This window comes from Muscardinus avellanarius (assembly GCF_963383645.1).
Source record: "Muscardinus avellanarius genome assembly, chromosome: 4".
NCBI classification, from domain to species: Eukaryota; Metazoa; Chordata; class Mammalia; order Rodentia; family Gliridae; genus Muscardinus; species Muscardinus avellanarius.
The window spans coordinates 42847599-42862146 of record NC_137789.1 but is presented as its reverse complement, the minus strand read 5'-3'; the positions used below and the strand labels follow the sequence as shown (position 1 = coordinate 42862146).

General features: G+C 37.2%; 1 protein-coding gene across 1 annotated transcript in view; it reads left to right on the top strand.

Annotated features, from left to right (window-relative positions):
* The window catches only part of CPQ (carboxypeptidase Q), a gene marked incomplete at its 3' end in the record, with an annotated part of 413030 nt that overhangs the window by 98659 nt on the left and 299823 nt on the right, over positions 1-14548 (top strand). The gene's annotated exons all lie outside the window — the stretch shown is intronic.

Genomic DNA, 14548 nt, shown 5'->3' with positions numbered 1-14548 from the left:
CAAATGACCTAGCACATCAGAGGCACTCCTTGAATTTAAATTTATTTCATATGATGGCAAATGTATAAAAACTGGTTCTCATGAGTTTTCTGGTTCAAATCTTCTTTACTAGTAGTAATTGAAATTCTGAAAATAGAATTCATAATTAACATTATTTGCAAATTTCAGTCTTGTATTTTGTTTGATGGCATCAGTGGGGTGAAGAAAAACAGGAACACTGATGTGTTTGTGATAGAGAAACCAGCCTTTTGCACAGGTCTCTATTCAGCACTTCTCCTGGGATGAAGTACCGATCTGTTTTAAATTCAGGACCTTATCTCCCTTTCCAAGAACTTAGGCATCATCAACCATGGGTCTGTGGCCACAGGGATAATGGAAAGGCAGGATCTCACTAGATGACAGGGAGTAAAATAGCTGAGAGAAACTATGACTGCAAATGTTAGAAAAAACAGGCCCAGCTCCTTGCCCTTTGGAAAACAGATAACAGCAGAAGACTTAGAAGTCTGTATTCCAGGTTCTAACCACTCAGACCCCTTAACATTTAATTCTTACCATGTTCTCCCCTGCCCTGTCCCATTAATTTCAGGATAGTTTTGTCATCTTCAGGTTACTAGTCTCAAATACTAGGGGATTGGATTTGCATATTTTGAGTTGTCTGGCTAAGTAGGATAATTCTGTCCCCAAGGATGGGGGGGCAAGCTGAGCAAGGGTTATTGGGATCCTTCGACCGGAGCATTCAGGGGGTGGGGAAGGCGTTGAGGCCAAAGCATTCAGATAGAAGAGTTCCTGAACGCCAGAGGCTGGCGTGGTGCTGGCTCTGACAGCTTCCAGAAGGCCACTAGTGTCTTTCAGCTTGGACAGCACGAGTCTGTTTCTCAGCCCAACCTGATTTATTATTTTTCTTTTAATCATCTTTATTGAGATAAAATTTCATAAGGTAAATTTACGAAATTTAAGTGTGTAAATCAATATCATTTAAGTGTGTAATTCAATGGGTTTTTAAAATGTATGTAATAAAAAATGTAACCACTGCTACAATCATAATAGGGTCTGTTTCCCAAAGATTTCCTGGGGCCTCTGCAACTCATCCCTTTCTATACTCCCTCTCCTTCCTACTGGTACTCACTAATCTATCTACAGCTATAGTTTTTGTCTCTTCTAAAAAGTTATATGTAAATGGAATCTACCTTTTATGTTTGGCTCATTTCACTTAGTATAATGCTTTTGAAATTTACCCGTAGTATTCTATTAGTTGTTTCTTTATATTGCTGAGTACTACTTCATTATATGGATATACCACAATGTGTTTATCCATTCAGCAATTAGTGGACATGTGGTGGTTCCTGTTTTCTTTTTTAAGTATTTGAGTAAGTCTTTCTGTAGATACATGATTTTGTTTCTCTTGGGTAAACTTCTAGGAGAGGAATTGCTGGGTTGGTCTGAATTTTTAAGCACCTTGGCTTCTCTAACTAGATGCTCCACTCTCTGTAGTCCCTAGGAGTAGTACCTTTTTCAGGTAGGTCGATGGATGATTTCAGAGAGATCTCAGGATTCAGGATTAAAATTTCACCTCTGCATTACTGTGGCCTAGCATCCCCAAAGTTGACCATAAATACCTTGTCACCAAGATGTAAAAGTAGAAGATTATCAAAAGTTCTCCCACAAAACAAGATTCAGCATCACTTCCACAGAAGGAATATAAATGAGGATAGTGAAATTCAGGCTGTGTACTTTGCAGGGAATCTGCTCTAAAGCTGACCTGGGACCACAAGGGAAATATACTGTGAAGGCGGCTGAAAAGCAGGTAGTCCTCCATCCAGGTGTTGATTGCTTAATGAACCTAAATAAGCACAGGCCATTGTATCCCTGATGAGTGCCACCTCTTCTAGGAAGCCCCCTCTGCTAACTCTCCCCTTCTCCCATCACCTGTAGCCACCTTTAAGGAGCCATTTCCCACAAAAACTGTCAAATGCCCTGAGAGCTGGCACCAAGTTAACTTTATTTCTTTTCGATTCCCTTCTGGAATCCCAGTTTCCAGGACTTGGCATGCAGTCAGTTCTCAACACAGAGATAATTTTGTTTTATTAAAATGAAGAAAATAAACAAAGAAGGAAATGGCTGGAGGATTTTCTGAATCTTGATCCTCTTTAAATCTAGAACTTTTCTTGTCTTTTTACAACATGATTGTTCATTGACATATTGGATATCGCCCCTGAATGTAGCTCAGTATGTCCACACCTGAACACACCAACTCCCTCAGACCTTGTCCCTTACCTTAGTTTCTTGTGTCTGTTAAATGAACCGTAACTACCTATCAGCACAGCCACAAAGCTTCAAGCTACTTTTCAATCCCCCTTCCTTATCACTGCCTCACAGTCAGGCATCATCACATCCTATTCCATCTACTTATAGTGTATTATTGAAAAGAAGCCCGTTACCACCTTGCTTTTATGGCTGTTATTGCCTTTATTCAGGCCTAATTTTCCTCCTGATTTTTTTCCTTCTGATCTCTTTCTTGCTCTTTCTGTTCTTTGCAGTGAAACTCAAAGTTATCTTTTATAACACTGATCTCAGCATGTCATTTTCTTGCCTTTGGGCCTCCATCCTGTTCCCTATAAGATAAAGGTCACAATGAAGATAAATGCTAGGGCGAGTGACCAGAGGTGAGCAGAAGATGGAGGAAGAGAGACAGAGGGTAGGGTTTGGGAGGGTTAGAAGGGAGCTATATGTTACCATTTGTAAATGATTAGAAGCTGGAGGTAAAGAAAGGCAGAAGAGGAGTGTATGAGTGGAGATTCAAGGCCAACTATTAACTGTTGTTTTCTGGGCCAGGGAGGGAACTCAGCTCTCCAAAACTCTGGCAAACTTCACTAAAATCATTCAACTTTATTTTTAATTATCAGCAATGTTGACAGTGACATGAATGTTCATTTTGATAGTTTAGGTTGACTAACTTTTCCCTGATATAACTTTCCTACTTTGGTCCACAGCACACAGAGAATGATGGTGCTAAGTAACTGAGTAAATTAGTTTCAGTGGAAATTATCTCTAAATAAAAAGAGGATATGTTTAAATTACCATTATTTTGCCCACAGATTTTGGGCACATGGGTGACTTGAGAGTTGGTAGAGGGGAGGGAGGTGGGCTAACACCAGACAGTGGCTGAGAAAAACTTTTCAGTGATAACACTCAGAAAAGTCTCTTGTGTCTCATTGTGTATGCACAGAACCTTAATAAAAGTATGCAGTTTGCATATAAAGAACCTTCTGTTTTAGCCCCCAAACCATGGACAAGGTGTAGAGAATTTTGGCTTAGGAAAAGTGTATATATGATGGATGATTTGCGTTTGCCCATTTCAAAACCCTACTGCATAATCTAGCCATAAGCCTGGGATAAATTACCATGGGATTTTTCAAAATGCCAATCATACAAATATATTTTTTAAAATTCAGATTCAATATATGGAAATAGTAGAATAGGGGTATTATGTACAGTAGGCACATATATTCCTACTCTTTATAAAGAATCCATAGTGGCACATTTTGGCTGCTCCACGTCCAGAATTCTCTCTCCACTCTGACTCCATCAGAAGCTGGCTTCTCTGTGATTTGGGCATGTTGCAGGATTCAGCAGATTCTGGACACTTTGAAGAAATGAGTTTCACTGGGGAAAGCAGTTCTCTGGAAGCTCTGACATTAACCTCTGAACTTTTTTTTCAAATAACTTTATCCCTGAGAAATCTTGTGTGTGAGACAGCTTTCCATCACTGTGGCAAAATACCTAAAATAGTAATAAAAAGAAAAAAATTATTTTGGAGGTTTCAGCTTGAGCAGATCCATTGCTTGGGGTGTCTGGTGTGTGTGCTGATGGAAATGGTAGAACAAACTGCTCACCTGGTGGCCAGAAGCAAAAAAAAAAAAAAAAAAAAAAAGAAAAAGAAAAAGGAAGAAGACAGGATCTCACTTAAGGGCAGCCCCCTATCACTTAAGAAGCTCCCCACTAAGAGTTCTGCCATCTCCTAATAGTGCCACCCCGAGACCAAGCTTTTGACACATGACCTTTGGGGGGTTCCTGAAGACCAAAACTATAGCACCATGGTCTCCTCAAGGTTCATATATGGTGAGGAATGAGTCAGGGAATGAGAATGTGAGCTTTTTATTTCTTAGCCAGTATTCCATGACTCTAAGATAACAATAGCATGTCAACTTTCATTCATTAATGAACTGTTTTGTATATGGAAATTCATGGGAAAACTGTTGCCATCCAAGAATAGGGTTTTTTTTTGTATTTTATAAAATCTGTAGAGATTATCCTTAGAATAGGGATCCGAGTACTAACTTTATGGCTTTAAGGTAAGGAAGCTGAACCCAAAAGTTACTTGCCTGAAGAAACACAATAGATGTATGATAGGAACACATATGAAATAGAACTTTAGGTTTTTTAACTTCTCATTTCTTCCTATTCCTAAAAAATTTGATTATTCCTGGGTACTATAGCTGAATGATATTTAATTTTTTTCTTATTTGTAGTACTGGGGATTGAATCCAAGGTCATTCTACCTCTGATTTATTTTATATTTTTATTTTTTATTTTTGAAGCAGGGTCTTGCTAGGTTGTTGAGAGTGTTGCTATATTGCTGAAGCTGTCCTCTAACCTGAGGTTCTCTTGTATTGGCCTCCCAAGTACTGGGATTACAGGTGGGGGCCACCGCACCTGGCTTGAATGATGTGTAAATCTGGAGAATGCAGAATCAATTCAGAATATAAACAGTGTCACCCTTGAAGAGTCATCCCACAGGATATAGTGTACCTTTCTCTTAGGCATTTTTCTTCTGAAAATTTTCTTCTCTTTCCCAGGCATAAAGACTCTTGTACGCACTGGTTCTTGTTGTCTTCTTAGAATGTCCATAGAGGGACTTCATCTGGGAAATTTATCTATTTCTTCTCCTCTCCCTCCCTCAACCAAATTCTCTTTGGAACATTCCTCTTTTGACTCCCTATCACTTTAGAAGAGGATCTGATGAGTGTCACCTCTGCAGTGTTAATGAATCTTTATGATGCCCTCTTTCCCGTTGCCTCCTCCATTCATGCCCTTTGCTCTCACTAAACAGGTAATTAGATGCATCTGTTTATTGGAGGACCACAGACAAAGCCAGAATCAATTTATCTCATATTAAAAGAAATGTTTTGTTTTGAAATAATGTGAGACTAACAAATCTAACTTACAAAAACTGTGCAAAAAGGAAAAATGTATTCTTTAACCAGGTTACCATGGCCAGTGATAACATCTTAGATAACTATAGTACATTAATCTGTTGAAGAAACTGGTAGAAAGATACTAAGGGATCTGTTTTCTCATACTACAGAGGGTGCCTCGTGGGCATCCTTTGTATAGAGCCCAGTGCAGGATGAACTCTGCTTGGATATGAGCTCTCAGTCCTTTTTCAGGGTTATTTTAGGATGCTTTCGTTATTTTCCACTTTAACAAACAAATAACACAAGAAGGAAAGTTGTCCTCCAATTGACCTGACCAGAGGGCAAACTGATTCGAAACTCAGGTTTTACTGCACCTGTCGGAGATACTCTCCCTCACAAGAATTCTCTACTGTTGACTCTTGGGGCTGGCCCATTTCTTTTGATCCTCAGTGATTTCCTAGGTCTTATTCTGGGATTTGCTTAGGAAATGCAATATTTTTAAAATGTTAATATATTCAAGAAACCTTCTGAGGGAATTTTATGAAAAAAAAAAGTGTTTTGGATGGGGGGGCGGGAGGGCTTGACAGTATTCAAGCCTGTTCTGATAAAGCCCTAGAAAAGGGAAATTGGTTTTTTATACATATCTCTTTCCTATAACAGTTATTTTTCTAGATTCAAAGAAAATTTTCAGTTTTGTATGCCAGTATTATTCCAAATATAATGTTGCATTATGAAGACTAGTGTGAGCCATCAGAATGAAAGCTCTAATACATTAACTGAACACTTCACTTTTTTCTCTTTTATAGTGTGGGGCAGAGTTTCTCAGAATCTTTACGGTTGATTCTTGGCATCCAGTAGTCTCTTGTTGTGGGAGCTGGCCTGTGCATTGTTGGATGTTTAGTGGTAACCTTGGCCCTTTCCCACTAGTATTACTCTCCACCTTATCCCCACCCTCTATCTTCTGGGCTCATGGCCATTAGTTAGAAAAAATACTTGAAGATAAACTTTATTATCAATGGATGGTTCACTGTTTACTGTTAGATAGTAACAGAAAAAGGTGTTAGAGCAGAGCATATTTTCACAGAGTAGGGGTGTTACTGGGTTTTCATTATTTTAATTTTGTACTCAAGTACAGATAGGAACTCTCCTATTCAAAACCACACTGAGATTTTATCTATGTCAGTTAGAATGGTCATCATCAAGAATACAAACAATAATAAATGCTGGTGAGGGTGTGGGAATAGGAACTCTTAAACACTGTTGGTGGGACTGCAATTAGTATAGCTGCTATGGAGATCAGTGAGAAGGTTCCTTAAAAGACTAGGAATAGAACCATCATATGACCTAGCTATACCACTCTTTGGTATTTTTTACAAAAGAATTAAAATCAGAATACTATAGTGATAGATGCACATCTATGTTTATAGCACAATAATCTACAAAAGCCAAATTATGGAACCAACCAAGGTGTATCAACAGATAAATGGTAAAGATATGGTATATAAACACAATGGAATTTAAGTCAGCCATAAAGATGAACAAAATTGTGTCATTATCAGGAAAATGGATGGGGCTAGAAAATATTATGCTTAGTGAGATTAGCCAGTCTCAGAAAGTAGAGCATCATATGTTTTTTTATCCTGGAAGCTAGAGAGAAAATAGGAAACAAAAGAGACTTTAGATAAATGAGAAGATACCATTAGAATAGTGGAAGGGGTGCCGGGCGTGGTGGCGCACGCTTGTAATCCCCGCGCTTGGGAAGTGGAGACAGGAGAATCACACAGGTTCGAAGCCAGCTGTACTGGCTTAAGAGACCCTGTTTCTAAATAAAACTATAAAAATAGGTCTGGGAGTATAGCCCGGAGGTAGAAGGGCTTCCAGGAACCCCAGTACCACCAAAAAAAAAAAAAAAAAAAAAGAATAGTGGAAGGGGGGAAGTGAGGGAGGGAGGAGGAAAGGAATAAAAAGACTTGATGAAGAAAACCGTTCAAATAATGCTATGGCCATAAACAAAAGTATGACTGCCAATCTTACCATCAAATACAGGGAGTTTGAGGCATTGGGCTGGGATCTGGAAGGAATCACATCATGATCCCTGTATGCCCAGGAAGCCCAAGAAAGTTTTCTGGAGAGATTCCATTTTTCCCTACCACATGAGTAAAAGTTAATCATGCTAATGGTTATAAGACTAGAGTCAGAATGGGGTCTATTCCAAGCAAACAATAGAAGCCCAAAGTGTGGTGTTATTCTTTTTTAAAAGAATGTGATGTGAGTTCCTATAGTTTCTGAATCCATTTGATAATGAACCTTGTTTTCGTGGAGTTATACTGTGAAACAACCTAGAGAAAAAGGCCTGGCCTATTTCATGTGCATGTGTTTTTTTAAAATAAATTATTGAAAAGCTCGGCAATCCCCTTGGAAACTGCCTTAACGCTGATGCTGTCAAGACCCTTGTCGAAGGAATAAACAAAACCTGATTGACCGGGTGGACAAACTCATTTCATACATAATTGAATAGTTAGAGGCTATACAGCTAACGCAGTTTCGCTTTTCATCTGAATACGTAGTCTGATGATTTGTAAAAAACCTTCTTAGAGAGTACAGCAGGTTATTCTGTCTGGGTGGGAGCCTTTTATTTTTTGTTTGATTTTACTAACTTAAGCAGCTGTTTAAACTTTCATAAGCAATGTAATTATTAAATCTTTCATGAATATATTGGTTGGAACATTTGTTCACATCTTAACCTTGAATTGGAAAGTTTTGAGGGGTGGGGTCAGAGTTTAGCTGGCAAATGTATTCTTTTTTTTTTTTTCTTTCTTATTATAAACTTTTTTATGGCTTAGAACCAGCCAACCTAAATCATGGAAGGAAAATACATGTGTGGCAAGCATGAGACATTTCATTGTTTATTTTTCAAATATCTGAAATGTGCTCATAGCTCTGCATGCCTCTGAGCTCATAAAGACACTAAATGGAAAGGGTTTGAGTCAGACGGACTGTTTTAGATAGATAGCCACCCAGGTAGACAAGGCAAATCTTGGAGAATACTCTTTTCTAGGCTCAAGTCATCTTAGTGTGCCAAAATGAGACTTGCAAACATGAGGATGTGGTCTTTCATTGGTTTGAACACCTTGCCCTTCTTAATAATGGTACCATTTGATAATAATCATAATCACAGGATGAAGGATAATATACATTTATAAAGCACTTACTATGTGGCAAGCATATTCTTGGTGCTTCTCTTACATTATCTCGTTTAATCTCTGCTACACTCCTGTCCAATAGGTAGTGCTTTATCCTCATGTAACAGATGAAGAAAATCAAGGCTTAGAAGAGTCATGAAGTTCACAAAGCACCTGTGTGGCAGGACTGGGCTTTAAACTCAAAACCACCTTAGCATAGAACCAGTGTTCTTAAAAATGCACCATTCTGCACCTCTTAGTGCCTTTCTTTTCTAGTTTGTGAAGTATTTATACCTAAAGAATTTCCCCTGCTTTACCCTAAATGAAAAAAAAATCAGGACAACTACCAGAAACAAATATTTCAGTAGCATCAATAGTAGCAAATGCTTGTTGAACACCTACTATCTGAAGGACATGTAAATGTGGGGAATCTTCTGAAGCAGAGAAGAGAAAAGATAAAAAGATTCTTGCCTTCTGGCAGGAATTTCTAGAACTCAGACTCTCTAGTGCTAATACAGGGCTCACAGCATTGTATGGTGGCTGGTCCAGTACTCACAAATGTATATGGTACTTTCTAATTTGTGGTGAACTCTCATTTATATTATGCCTCCTCATTCCAGAAACAAGGCTAATTATTACAGTTCCAACTTTGAAGATGAGGAATCTGGGATTCAGGTTTCAATAACTTGATTAAAGTCAAACATATACGTAGTTAAGTGGGAGATTAAAAATTAAAAAATGTGATTCTAACTTGGCTATCATCACTACAACTTTATATAGCATCAGATAAAAGCTTTAAGGCAAATGAAAATATTTAAACAATTATAATATAACAATACAATAAGAACAACTGTAGTGGTTTTAAAATATGTCCATTAATATTTTGATCTCCTTCGTAAAGATGGAGCTCAATTTCCTTCCCCTACATGTGGTATTTACTGAGTGCTTAATCTGTGGCAGAAGTATGCAGCAATCAAGATTAGAATCTGCAAAGCACTGTGGCTTACACAGCCATGCAGCTTTCTCCTTGCTCTCCCTCTTGGATCACTTGCTCTGGAAGAATCCAGCTGCCATGTTGTGAGGCCACTCAAGCAGCCCAATGGTGAGGTCCATGTGGAAAGGAACCCAGGCCTTCTGTCAAAAAGCAAATCCAACAGTTCCAGTCTGGCCTTCAGATGATTGAAACTCTGATCAATATATTGTCCATACCTTTCCAGAGACCCCGAGCCAGAACCACCCAGCTAAACCACTCCAAGATCCTTAATGCACAAAAATTGTGAGAGAATAAATTTACTTTAGCCACTAAGTTTTGGGGAAAAATAATGCAGCAACAAAGAAATGCAAAGCACAGAGGAAGAAATAATCATGTCTGAGTTGCCATAGAAGCTGAGCACTGAAATTAGAATACAAGTAGATTTAATAAGTGGACAAGGAATTTATTGCAAGGTCTACTGGGCAAAGAGAAGAGTGTGTACAAGAACGGCAGTATTCCACAGCAAGGGACTTGAGTGAAACTGCAAAACATAGGACAAGACAACACAACATTTGAGCACAAGAATCTCACTAAGAACTTACTATATCTTAATGTGACAACCATAAAACGACTTTGAGTTTTTCAGGAACGAAGTTCTATGTGGACTATGTAAGATGATGGGAAAGCAATTAAAATATCACTATAACTATGTAAAACTGAAAAAGTACCATGTAAATTCACAAAGTGGAGTCTGGGTTACCCAGCGCAGTCACCCCGCTATTGCTACCTCACTACACTGTCTGGTTCTGTGTTTAGAAAACTTAAGCTTAAATGTAGAGCCAAGAGGTAACTAATGAGGAACAGTTGGAGTTTCCCCAGGATTTCACTGCACCGGTTCTGCTACAACAATCAGGTAGAAATTAACATTTTATAACCAATTAAATATTTTGCTTGGCATCATGCTACCCAACTGAATTTTTTACTAAGAGAATCGCCCAAACTGACTTGTTATTCTATTCCATACCTCATTCATTGACTGACTGTTTATTGAGTGCTATCCATGTGTTACCCACTGTGATAGGCCCATAAACCAAACCTTTATGGTTGCAAAAGTCTCTTGGCATCCCAGTTTCAGCTTTACTGTTTTTTAGAGTTAATGACAGTTCCTGGCAAAATGACTATATATATTGTTTAAGCAGGGTTTTTAATATAATACTACCCACTCTTTTGAAAAATAGAGAAAAATGAAAAGAATTTTTACTTGGAAATACACTAACTCCAGGAGTTGCTCTTAGCATCTCACTGTACTTCCTTCATTATATTTTCCTCTATAAATATTATTGGATAGTTATATTTTATAGACATTATCAAATTCTATTTTAATTTAGCATCAGGCAAAATAACCCTTGGAACAGAATTCTTAATATATCTACACTATGAATATTCTATAATTTACTTAACACGTTTTTAAGTGTCCTGATTATACATGAATATTTTAGTAGAAATGATGTCATATCTAAGTACGTATGTAGCAAGGGGATTTTGAATTTGTCTTTTGAATTGTTTATTGACTTTGTGATAAGTGGGTAATTTTAAAGAATTATCAATAGGAAGTATGGAAAGAGGTTAGCATGGTTTCTCCCCTTGCGAAGAGAGCTGCTTTTGTAAAATTCCAAGATCACCATCATGGTCATGTGCCGAATGTGCCGTCATAGTTATACTGTTTGTTAAATTAAGCATAAATTGTTGGATGAAGAACATTATTATTCTGTACATATTCTTGATTCTTAATTTAAGGTTAAGCTAACTTAATTTAATGTCATGTGAATTTTTAGCAGCAATTATGGGCAGTTAATGCATGTTCTTCCTTAGTCATGCCTCATCTCTTTGCAAAAGTACAATATTTTATTGCAAATTCATTCTGAGCAGATTGGTAAGAAGCACTTTCTTCTCTTAGTGTTTCTATCAGAAGACTTTAAACTTTGTGCTGTAAATACCTCTTTGTGTTTTTTCACAATAAATCTTCAAGAAGCTGGCCTGGTTATGAGGGCAATAGGATCAGTGCAAATCAGGTGACTGAACCCAATATTTTCTTTATTCTTTGGGGGGTAGTGTGTGGACAATAGAGATACTATCATACATCTCTGTTTGAGTCTTCTCCCTTTCTTTCTTGGATTCTACCATCCAACCAATATTCCTTAAATATACCCCTATGTAGAATTATAAGTCATCAGTGGATTCACATTTTCTATAAGATAATAGTCAATATCCCTTAAATCTGGCATTTGAAACCTTTTATTTAGAAGATGTTATAGTGGTCATACCTTTACCCACAAGTATGTTCTAGAAGCCCAGAAGACTGCAGTATGTCAGATGTTTTCTTTGTCTCTGTGCTTTTCTTATACTGATCCCCTTTTCCATATTTTCATATTGAAATCTTACCTACTATTTCTGTGTTCATGTATTCATAGATTTCCCAATGATATTCATTTACTTAAGTATTTAATGGACCTGAATGTGTGTCAGACACTGTCTAAGGGTCCACTCAAATGCCTCCTCCCTCAAGAAGCCTTTCTTAACCATTCAGCCATATGCAGTATTTCTCTCTTTAGAACTTCTATAGGTCTTTTTATATTCTTCTAAAAAATTTACCAACCTCATTTCTGTGAATATAGTATACATTCAGAAATTTTTTTGTACTGGGGATTAAACCCAGAGGCATTCTATATCCATTATATACCCTCAGGCCTGTTGTATTTTTTTTTTTTGAGAGAGAGTTTCACTAATTTGTTAAGACTGACCTTGAACCTATGATTCTCCTGTCTCAGCCTCCCAAGTACTAGGATCACAGGCATACCTCACAATGCCTGGCCAGAAATGCTTTCTAAAATAAAGAAAATAAAGAAAAAATTAAATGAGTAGGTGAATAAACTAATAAATACATAAAAATTATGACTTCGATGCCAGCAGAAGCTAATAATAAAATGAAATGGTTAAATTGGAATGGAACTTTAAGATTGTTATGGGTTTCTAGTCTGTGAAATACTATCTGGTTTCCATGTTAAATCATCCTATCAGAAAAGAGTATGGGATTCCCATCCTCTGAGTCCCAGATCATTGTTCCTTTCCCGCCACGCTAGCAGTTTCTACTTCATCTAAAAATAACACTCAAAGGCAGTATTGTGTCTTGTCATTGCTTTTCATTATAAGACACTAAATTTTAAGGATATCATTGAATATGGGGAAATTTTCTTTGAAAGAGCCATAATCTCTTTCAGCAATAAGTAAAGCTAGTGACCTTGATTAGTTCCTGATAAAAGTGAGCCACTGAAACAATAATCAAAACAATCATTTGGTATTTGCCGGGTCTCAATTTCAATTTATTGCTCAACTTCTCATTTAATCCCCCAAACAACTCCATGAATCATATGATTTTGTTGTCCTTATCTTAGAGATAGGGAACTGGAATCTTGAAGAGATGAGGCAACTTGCCCATCCCCACAGGACTTGTAAATATGGAGGTGTGAAGATTAAGCTTTAATTCAGTCTCCAAAGCCCAAAGCCCATGAGCTCAACCTCTGTGCTCCTCCTTATTCCTAACATTATAATATGTGTGAGCCTTTGACAATGACACCTCAACTGATTTTTATTTGCATAGTTGTTTATGCATTAGCTCTATGAAAGAAGAATAAGATTTGGATAGAATGTTTTGTTTGCATTTTGTACATTTTTTTTGCAAGAAAATTGTTGAAGTCACAGAAAAAGTAAAAGACGTCTCAAAAAGTCTGAGTAATTTTCTTTATTCTGCACACTATTCATTTAGAAAAAGAAAAGGCATGCTTCTTCTAGAGACAATCATTTCATCAATATCTGGAACGAGTTTGAATTTCATTTTTAAATTAGACTTCTGGACAAAGAAGTAAGGAAATGTAGGGACCTCTGATGAATGAATTGGGGAAATTTTAAGAAAGATATTGTTGTCTTCCCAGTATCCTTTCCTTTAGAAATGTCCCCTTTCTCAATCTTTATGCTTCTAGTGGACTGCTCTTGAGCAGAGATAAGCAGGAGCAGAGGAAGTTGAGTATAAGTACTCCATAATGGTGCCCTGGAAATTTAGGATCTCTGAGCCTCGGTTTTTCTCACTGCAAAATAAGGTCATTTGCTTCATTGGGTTGTTTGAGAATTTAATGAGATGATGCCTGTGAAAATGTTGGAATAAAGTTGTTATACAGTGCCTGTTAATCACCATTCCTTAAGATTAGGAGTTTTGGGGACAATTCTAAAGCCAGTCTATATTTAAAATACATCATTCAGTGACTTTTAGTATGTGTATAGATATGTGCACCCATTTGCACAGTCAATTTTAGGACATTTTTATCACCCTGAAAAAAAAAACTCTATACTCTTTGGTTACTGTCTCCAATCCCTAAACCCTCCCTCAAGCCCTATGCAATCACTAATTTACATTTTGTCTTATGATTTTCTTGTTCTGCATTTTCATATGAATATAATCATACATTATGTGGTCAGTTAAAAAAAGTGAAATAAAAACTGAACTTTCTACTGAGGAGGCAGAAATTCAGAATCACTGAAGGTTCTTGAAAATAATATTCAACCATTCAAATGATAAATTAGCAATAGATAATCAGATTATAAACTATGGACCAATGTGTTGCTGCTTTATTATAATACTGTTTTTAAAAACCCATTCAGCTACTATGGAAATAAATGTGGAGAGTCCTTAGAAATCTGGGACTGGAACCACCATATGATCTGACTATACCACTACTAGGTATCTTTTTCAGGGGGTTAAAACCAGAAAACTATAGTAATATATGCATATCCAGGTAAATAGCAGCACAATTCACAATAGCCAAATTATGGAACCAACCTAGATGTCCATACACAGATGAATGAATTACAAAATTATGGGAAATACACACAGAGGAATTCTACTCAGCAATAAAGAAGAACAAAATTACATAATTTGCAAGAAGACGGAAGGACTTGGAGAACATTATGTTAAGTGATATTAGCCAATCACAGAAAGTGAAGGGTTATATATTTTCTCTACTCTGCATAAACTAGGGAGTAGTTAGGACACCAGACAATGGAGGAGAAACCTCAGTGGAGCCAGGGAGGAAGGGTAAGGGAGGAGGAAGACTGAGGTCCATTAATGGTAATACTATCATTGATTA